Source organism: Macrotis lagotis, chromosome 2 (genome assembly GCF_037893015.1).
Source record: "Macrotis lagotis isolate mMagLag1 chromosome 2, bilby.v1.9.chrom.fasta, whole genome shotgun sequence".
NCBI lineage: Eukaryota > Metazoa > Chordata > Mammalia > Peramelemorphia > Peramelidae > Macrotis > Macrotis lagotis.
The window spans coordinates 238,831,612-238,841,957 of record NC_133659.1 but is presented as its reverse complement, the minus strand read 5'-3'; the positions used below and the strand labels follow the sequence as shown (position 1 = coordinate 238,841,957).

At 35.9% G+C, this 10,346-nt stretch overlaps 1 pseudogene; it reads right to left on the bottom strand.

The window, feature by feature from the left end:
- Window positions 1–8,865: 8,865 nt before the first annotated feature.
- LOC141511516 (olfactory receptor 2H2-like) lies at window positions 8,866–9,827 on the bottom strand (annotated as a pseudogene).
- Window positions 9,828–10,346: the final 519 nt, after the last annotated feature.

The following is a 10,346-nucleotide window of genomic DNA, read 5'->3' as shown; positions in this document are numbered from 1 at the left end:
TGACTTTTTTTTACCTTCCTTTGAATGTGTATTTTGATCTATAAGGCAGATTTTCTTTTTCTTTTATTGAGTGCTTATTTCCCCACCTATGATGATTTTAGTTCTTTGTTAAGGTAGGGCTCTGCTTGCAGGGTAAAGGAAGGACTATCTCAAACTTTTGAAGGTTTTAGAGCTGTTTTCAGAGATTCTTTTAGGGATCTGCAAGTTTTCAATTCTTCTAAGATCTTATGAGAGTTATAACTACTCTCCTTGCCTGTGGGTGACCTCAAGCACTCCTCTCTACCCAGAAACTGTGAGGAGAGTCCTTGGTCCCCTTAGGTAGTAAGTTCTATTGTGCTTCTACTCCTCTTCTTGGAATTGAGGCCTCAGACTGCAACCCAGATCTGAATATGGATAAAGCACCAGTTCTGCTTCAGAAATAGCAAAGAGACCCCTGTAGTCTCATTCCAATCCCCATACTATACATGAATTGAGAGCTCCAGAAAAAAGCTGTAGCTGCTGTTTCAGTAGCTCTTGAGACTTGCTCCTTATTGCTAGAGTCTGGTTTATACTGTTGAAGCCTGAACAGGACTCCCTTCTGTCAGATCGGATCCTGTTTCGATTCACTCCTATAAAATGACATGTTCATACCCACAAAACTAAAAAAAGTATATTTAATAAAGTGATTACAAAACAATTAGAAATAAATCAGTTTTACAGCAAAAGTTACCAAGAAGTTCTAATTATAATAAAAAAAAAAGAGCAAAGCCTACATGAACATAAATAGTAAGAGGAAACATCATAATTTGGGGGAGTTTCAACATCTGAATCAACAATGTCTGGGGAGTCTTGGGGTACAGCCTCCAGAGTCCCAATTGGGAAGGTCCCAGGTAGAGCATCCTCTCCATGCATTAGACTCCAATTAGGCTAAGGTCTGATTAGATCTTATATAGCTTGAGAGCAAAGAAAGCTTCTTGCCAGCTTTTTATGGAATAAAACCAAATTTTCCAGGTTGTCTAAGGAGGGAGCCACTCCTCCCTGAACCCCAAGAATTATGGTGTTTCCATTCAGAAATGGCTAGTTTCTGAAGAGATAGACAATGTTAATCATGTATGGCCTTGAGAGTCTGGCCAGGACCAGTCAAAGACAGTTCAGAGGTTCTTTTAAATATTCAAGCTGTTTTAAATATGTGCATAAGATCAGTCCTGCTTATCTACCCTCCCTATACATCAGGGGTGAATTGAGGGTCAGTAATTCTCTGTGTACCAGAGGTAAATTGAGGGTCAGTAATTCTCTGTAGCTAAACTATAAGGTCTTAACATGGAAAATCTTATAGCTAATGTATTAACCATATACCTTGGTGCAACAGAGTTTTCCCATTGACTTTTCAAGTTGTCCTTGGCATTCCCTATGGGCTGAGAGGTCTGGAAACTACCACCCTTGCCCAACACCCAGTCTCTTGGCTTCCTGTTTCTGGATAGCAGGGCAGGTTTGCTCCTGCATAGCTTTCACTTCTCTGAGCTCTTCTCTTACATTGGTGCAAAAGCCCCTTCCCTCTGATCTTCCAAGTTGTCTTGTACTGAAAGTTGTTTCACTCAGTCTTTTTGTGCATTCTGTCACTCTAGAATTTGGTTAGCTATTATTTAAAAGTATTTGGAGATTTGGGGGGAGAACTTGGGTGAGCTCCAGCCTTTACCATCTTGCCTGTGCCTTCCCTTGTTTTGTTTTTTAACTTAAAAAAATTAAGGTTCATACCATGTTGGTATGATCTCTCAAAAAATGAAAGGTTGAGAAAGAAAAATGTTGTTGGAGACAGGGGTAGGGAGAGTCAGAATGGGGAAAATTTCTTCGCCTAAATAAAACAGAAAAGGAAAAACTTTTACAATCAAAGGGAAAATATGGTAATGCTGGTGTAGGGCAATGCTTGAATCTCGTTCTCATTAACATTGATTCAGAAGTGGGGCAGCTAGGTGGCACAGTGGATAAAGCACCAGCCCTGGAGTCAGGAGTACCTGGGTTCAAATCCGGTCTCAGACACTTAATAATTACCTAGCTGTGTGGCCTTGGGCAAGCCACTTAACCCCATTTGCCTTGCAAAAACCTAAAAAAAAATTGATTTGGAGGTAAAAAATATATAGACACTGAACTTTGTTTAGAAATCTATCTGAACCAATAGGAAAGGGGGAAGAGAAAGGTGGGAGGAGAGAAAAGGGAAGGGGGATTAAAGGTCAAAAGGGGAGAGAGAGAGAGAGAGAGAGAGAGAGAGAGAGAGAGAGAGAGAGAGACAGAAACAGAGAGAGAGAGACAGAAACAGAGAGAGAGAGACAGAGAAACAGAGACAGAGAGAGATCACAGAAGCTGGAAGTTAGTTTCCAGTGGGTGGGACAAGGGCAGTGCTTGAGGAGTTGGTTTATCACTTGGTTCCAGATATTCTCTTTTAAAAAAATTTTTTTATTGATATTTTATTTTACAGATATGTGCAATTGAAGTTTTTAAATGGTCATCCATATGTGCATATATATATATACACACACACACACACATATATATTTGTATGTGTGTGTGTGTGTGTGTGTGTGTATTTAAGTTACAAAATTTCCTTTCACCCTCTCTTCCCACATCCTTCTCTCAGTGGCAGTCAGACTAACATTGAACATACATATTTGTGATAAACATAAACAGAGCAGTCATTTTTGGTATGAGGAATTAGGATTGAGGGATAGAAAGACATAAGAGATATTTTTTATGAAGTGTTCAGATTTGAAAGTTTTAAAAAAAATTTTTTCTGTTGCTTCTTTATTTATTTACTTTTTCATCCATATGCTCTCTCTCTCTCTCTCTCTCTCTCTCTCTCTCTCTCTCTCTCTCACACACACACACACACACACACACACACACACACACACACACATATATATATGTGGCAATGGGGTTAAATGACTTTCTCAAGGTCACACAGCTAAGCAATTATTAAGTGTCTGAGGTCAGATTTGAACTCAGGTTCTCCTGACTCCAGGGCCGGTACTCTGTCCACTGAGCCACATAGCTGTCCCCACATGTAAATTTTTAAGTTACAAAATATCCTTCCACCCTCCCTTCCCACCACCCTCTCCTCGGGGATGAACAGTCAGGTCAGCATTGTACATACATATTTTTGATAAACATATTTACAGATTAGTTATTTTCAGTTGGGGGATTAGGATTAAGAGAAAGAGATACATAAGAAATAATTTTTATAAAGTGTTCATCAAATTCTGAAGGGTTTTTTTCTGTTTTATTTTTCTTCCTCTGGATGGGGATAGCATTGTCCATAGCCTGTCTAATATGGTTGTCCTAGCTCTCTGAACTGCTTCCATCGAGGTTGATCATCTCACAGTGTTGTTGTGTTCTCTTGGTTCTGCTCCCTTCTCTCAGCATCAGATCCTGTAACCCATTCCATGTTTCTCTAGAGACCAACCATTTATGGTTTCTTATAGAGCAAAGTCATTCTTCAATTGATGGGCATACCTTCAGTTTCCAATCTTTGACATTTCAAAAAGAGCTGCTATGAATATTTTGGTTGGGTTAAAGGGAATGAACAGTTTTATTGGTTTTGGGGCATAGTTCCATATTGCTTGCCAGAATGGTTGGATCATTCACAACTCTACCAGCGATGCATTAATGTTCCAATCTTCCCACAATCTCTTCCACATTGATCAGTTTCCCTTTTTCTCATCTTGGACAGTCTGATAGGTGTGAAGTGATACCTCATTGTTGTTTTAATTTGCATTTCTCTAATCAATAATAATTTGAAGCATTTTTTCATATGTTTGTTTATAGCTTCAATTTCTTCATTTAAAAATTGTCTATTTATATCCTTTGACCATTTATGAATTGGGGAATGATTTGCAACCTTATGAATTTGATACAATTCTCTATATATTTTAGAAATGAAACCTAGTTGTGAAGATTGTTTCCCAGCTTTCTGCTTTCCTTCTGATTTTGGCAGTATTGATTTTATTAGTGCAATTTCTAAAAATTTAATATAGTCAAAATCATTCATTTTGCAGTTTATAACGTTTGGTCATAAATTTGTCTCCTTTCCATAGATCTGATAGATAAGAATATTTCCTGGTCTATTAGTTTATCTATGGTGTCACCCTTTGGTATAGGGTATGAGATGTGGGTCTATGCCTAGTTTTTGCTATACTATTTTCCAGTTTTCCCAACAATTTTTGTCAAATAGTGAATTCTTATCCCAGATGCTGATGTCTTTGAGTTTGTCAAACAGTAGATTGCTGTAGTCATTTACTGTGGTTTCTTTTGAACCTATCCTAATCCATTGGTCCATTACTCTATTTCTTAACCAGTACCAGGCAGTTTTGATGACTACTGCTTTATAGTATAGTTTTAGATCTGGTAGAGCTAGGCCACCTTCCTTTACATTTTTTTCATCAGTTCTTGACCTTTTGTTGCTCCAGATGAATCTTGTTTCTATTTTTTCTAGCTTGGTAAAATAGTTATTTGAAAGTTTGATTGGTATGACACTGAATAAGTAATGATAATAAGTATCATTTTTATTTTATTAGCTTGACCTAAACATGAGCAATTGGCATTTTTCCAGTTATTTAGATCTGACTTTATTTAGGTGAGGAGAGTTAATTTTCTTTCTTTCTACCATGTTTTTTCCACATCCATTAGGAGACCATATTATTATTATTATTACTATTATTATTATTATATCCTAATTTTTAAGTTGCCCAAAGTAGCCCTTACCTTAAATATATTCAGTATTAAGGCATTTAAAAATGTTATTTTTGTTTTTCATGCAATAAAGACCTTTTTTTCCTAATTGTTCCCATTTAGTAAATTCTTTTTCCCCTTCAGAGCCAGTGTTCTATCTACTGTACCACCCCTGGAAAAGCACTGGGTCTATAGTCAGGAAGACCTGAGTTCAAAACTGGTCTCAGATACTTGACACTAGCTAAGTGACCTTAGGCAGGTCATTTTGCATCCTCCTACTTATCATTATCTTTGACAACTTGCTTCTGACAGCCAACTGATACAATGACCTATACATTTACACATTTCCTAAAGATAGGTTTGAAAATGATAACCAGAAGTGATATAACTACACAGTTTTAATTTGCCTACTCCTTTGATCTTTTTTCTTCCTTAAGTCCTATACTGATTCTATTCTGGTTTGCATTTCTCAGATACATTCTGGTCTTACTCCCTCCCCCACCTTCCCCCAGTTCTAATCACTAGAAATCATGATTTTTCTTAAATTCTGGAGACTCCTATCTTTATTTGTTCAGGTAAATTATGATTTTGACTTATGTGTGTGTATAGTATATATGATATATGTATAGTGTGTATACTGTGTATGTCATCACATAATTTGGAAATGCCAGAGGTAGAATTCAAAAACAAGTCATCTTTATACTATCTACTATATCTATATAGCTCATACCTATTAGTTGTCTATAATATTTCATAGACTTATCATTTATTTATCTATAGCTAGATACACAATATACAATACATATTTTGTTATTGCTCTGATGTTCCAATTGTGTTTAACTCTTTGTGACTCCATTCTTAGAGTAACTTACCATTTCCTTTACTAACTCATTTTAACAGACGAGGAACTGAGACAAACCAAGTTAAAGGACATGCCAAGAGTTATCCAACCTAATAAGAATTCTACTCATGAAGTTGGGTCTTTCTGGTTCCACGTCCATTGCTCTGTCCATCGAATCACCTAACTGACTTTGGTTATCCATTTCTGAAAAGTGCCTGTTCAGCAAAGTGATGTAGTGAATATGTCATCAGTCCTGGAGTTGAGAGGACCTGAGTTCAAATCCAGCCTCAGACATCTAGCTGCGTGGCCTTGGGCAAGTCACTTAACCCCATTGCCTTGCAAAAACTGAAAAAGTGCCTGTTCAGATCTTTTTCAATTTGATTGAGTTTTCTATATAGTTTATAAATAAAGCATACTAATTTAAAATGTGTTTTATATTTTGTTTTACTCATTTTCCCTCCTGTGGTACTGATTCTTTTTTACAACATGATTAATATGGAAATATGTTAAACTGTACATAAATGACCTATCTCAGATTACTCACTCTCATAGGAAGGGAGTGGGGGAAGGTAGAAAAATGTGATAGTCAATAGCTCACAAAAGATGAATGTTGAAAAAAAAATCATTAATTAAATCACAGATACTTAAAAGTCTGTTATTTTACTAAAGTGTTATCTCACTTTATATATGTGTACAGGAGTATGTTATATTTCTAGCACTAATTTTCTTTTTTTTTTCTGTTTTTTAAGGTTTTTGCAAGGCACACGGGGTTAAATGGCTTGCCCAAGGCCACACAACTAGGTAATTATTAAGTGTCTGAGACCGGATTTGAACCCAGGTACTCCTGACTCTAGGGCTGGTGCTTTATCCACTATGCCACCTAGCCGCCCCCTAGCACTAATTTTCTATGTTTTCATTTTGTGATCTTCTACAGATCTTCCAAGAAACCCAGTTTCTCTTTCCCAATTGTCAGTCACTAACCAAACAAGGCAGGGGATCTCTATGGTTCTTTCCTTGGTTACAAGTTAACATGTGTTCATTGTAATGGACTTGGTTGACAGTTGGAGGTAGGGGTGTTGAGGGAAAACTTTAAAAGTTCTTCAATATTAATTCATGCAGTTTTTACCTTGTTTGGAGCAGTCATGGGGTGTGTCCTATTTTATGGAATCAACTCTAATTATTTTATGGTTGCTTCATAATCCCTTTCTTTTGAAGTTGAAGGCTTGAATAAGTTTTCACAATTATTCCACTATCTTGCTCTCTCTATTTCCCCCTAGATCAGCTTATTTTTTAAGCAAGAAAGGATTACTGAATTTATTAGTTTCTTTATTTATTCCTTTTTTTTGTAAGGCAATGGGGTTAAATGGCTTGCTCAAGGCCACACAGCAAGACAATTATTAAGTGTATGAGGCTGGATTTGAACTCAGGTACTCCTGACTCCAGGGCTGGTACTCTATCCACCTAGCTTCCCCTATTTATTCCTTTTGCTTATAGGCTATAAAATCCTTTGCCCTCCTCAAAAATTTTCTCCTCTGTCAAGATTTCTTCTTTCTCACTTATTTTAGGATTAATAATTTGTTCATTTTTAATTTTCCTAATTCCTCAGTTATTGAAGCTTACTTTAAAAATTTTTGTTCATATTACTTTTCATACACAGTAATTTATCACTGAGAACTGCCTTGTGAAACCGTACCCCATAAGTTTGACTCTGAAATATTAACTCATTTGTTACGTCTTATCTTTTCTTGATTTTTTTTCTCTTAGAGTCTTTAGTATATTTTGTCCTCAATGTTTTCTCATTGTCTGTTAGGCAATATGTAATTTAACAAGTAAATGTCTCATTCATTAATGATCATGTCTTTGTCTTACCTCATCCAAGAGCATAATCATAAATACAATCTTCATAAATAAAATTATAGAGTGATCAGTAAATGGTAATAATTTGAATTTTTCCTTTAAAAGAAGTCAGAAGTGACTGAAGTATTGAGTAAACAAATTCACCAAAGAGAAAGAAGTCAAACAGGTTTACACAGTAATGAAAGACTAATAAATTAAAAGAGGAGATTTTTATCAAAAATATATGACAAATATGTGAAATATAAATATATTAGTCTTTCATTGCTATCTTTTAAGTGCTTGATATGTTACCACATGATTAGTTTACTTGAGTACCATGATGACTTTGTGTCTTTTCTAAGAAATCATTTAAATTATTTCCTTTCAATGAACAGTGAATTATTATTTTATTTTGTATTCTTTCACTAAAAATGCCCTGTTTTAATTTTACTAGTATGAGATTTTTTTTTTTTGTCATATTCCATTTCCCCCTTAGATTTCCTTTTTGTTTGTTTTCCTTGCTAAGTAAGTTTTGACCCGCTAGGTGGTGCAGTCGATAGAACATTGGGCCTGGAGGGAGGAAGACCTGAGTTCAAATTTGACTTCAGATACTTCCTTAGCTGTGTAACCCCAGACAAATCACTGTTTGTCTCAATTTCCTTTTTTGTAAAATGAACTGGAGAAGAAAATGTAAATCACTCTAGTATCTTTTGCCATGAAAAATACAAATGATAAAGAATCAGATATGATTGAACAACAAAAATAGGTTTTATGATCAATGCTGTTTTGCTCCTAATCATCAATACTACTGCAACCAGTGTTGTTATGTCCTATTTTCCAATCCCCATTTCACTGTTAGACCACTATAGTTGAAAGAAATCTGTGGCCATAATTTTGTGTCAATGACCAGTTCAGATGTTGCTTGGATTCAAGAGTGCCTGAATCCAATAAAAATACTGTTGCACAGTTGAACTTGATACTATAAAGGATAATTCTAAGAATTCTTTGTAATTGGTTTTCTTATCTTTCATAAATAGGTGCTGTCTACTTATTTGTTTATACAAAAATTTTAAAACTTATAAAAGTAACCAATAAACACCCTTGAGAGTACTGCCCTAATAAGTCTTCTACTTTCAAGATTATATTCTTCTAAACCCAACCCCTTTCTATCTTCCTGAGTCTGACGTCAAATCTGAATCATGGTTTCATCTTGAACTAGTATCAAGGGCTCAATTTTAAACCTGAATACTTAAAAGTACAGCAACTAAAATGAGTGTAGGGTCTATTAAAAATGGCCTGTCTTTAAACTATGTGAAGAAAGATTGAGATCAGGAGTCTTGTGAAATGGTCTTTGGTTATTTATCTTTGTAAAGATAGTCAACTTATGACTATATAAAGCATGTACACATTTTTGTGTATTTATACATTATACATATGTACAGGAGTATGTTATATTTCTAGCACTAATTTTCTATGTTTTCTTTTTGTCATCTTCTACAGATCTTCCAAGAAACCCAGTTTCTCTTTCCTAATTGTCTTAATGCTATCTTTACTTCCTTATTCCTTAAAGTATAGATAAAGGGATTGAGAGTGGGAGTGACTACAGTGTAGAAGAGAGTAAGAGAGTAAGAGAGTACCCTGTTTCTGACTATATTGGCTCTTAGGTTCGAGGTAGACCACTGTAACAGTACAATAAAAGAGGGAGACCACTAGTAGGTGGGAGCCACAGATGCCAAAGACCTTCCTCCATCCTGCAGTTGACATCATCTTCAGGATTGCTCTGATGATGGCACCATAGGAGATCAGGATGAGGACCAAAGGAATTACCAAGAGAAGGATGCTAGATATGGATAGCTGAATTTCATTAGAGGCAGTGTCCCCACAGGATAGATGAATCGTGGCTGGTACTTCACACACAAAGTCATCCACTCTGTGGTGAGGGCAGAAAGACAAATGTAAGGTAGATGGTATGTGGATCATCAATTTGATGAGGCCACTTCCCCATGCCAGAAATACCAGTCAAAGACAGAGACAGGGGTGCATGATAGAGACATAATGTAGTGGTCAACAGATTGCCACAGAATGATCTACAGCCCTAATAAAAAGTAGAATACACTCAGTGGCCCCAAGCCACAAGAAAACATATAGCTGAATGACACAACCAATGTAACTGATTATCTTCTCTGGCCCCCAGAGATTGACCAACATCTGAGGAACACAGCTGGTGGTAAAAAAGAGCACTAGTAGGGAAAGATTGAAGAGGAAGAAATATATGGGTGTATGGAATCTAGGTTCCAGACAGGAAATCAGGATGATGATCTTATTACCCACAATGGTTAAGTAATAAAAAAATCAAGATAACCCAAAATAATATCTTCTCCAGGTGAGGCTGGTCAGAGAAACCCAACAGGATGAAATACTCTCTGGAACTGAGATTTATTCTTTTCATCTTTTCTCTTGGGTTTGCTTTTTTCCAATAATATTTCAGAGACAAAAAAATTTAAAAAACCATTCAGCTCAAGAATTCTTCAAATAAAAGCATGCTATAAAACAGTTGGCCTTTTTGCTTCCTTCTTGTCCTAAAAACATGCTATTTTTTTAATGACTTCCTTTGAGAAAAAATAATAAAGAATCAGAAACAGAAAATAGTATCTTAGGATCTTTTAGAGCAAGGTTTCTATGGAAACCAAAAAAATCCAGAAGTGAGGGTTGATTACCTCTGTAACTATTTTTTCAAGTTCAGATTAATATGAGACATTCTTTGATGCCCTCTTCCACGTCTCTATCTTGTATCTTCTTACTTTTTCTCAAAATCGTTTCCCTCTTTATCTCTCCACTCTTGTTTCTCCATGTTATAGCTATATTTGTATGTCCCCTTTCCTTTGTTAAAATAGGCAAGTCAACAAATATTTACTGAAATCTAGTATCTGCAGGCTGCTGTAACACTGCTTTTCAAGAATGTCTTTCT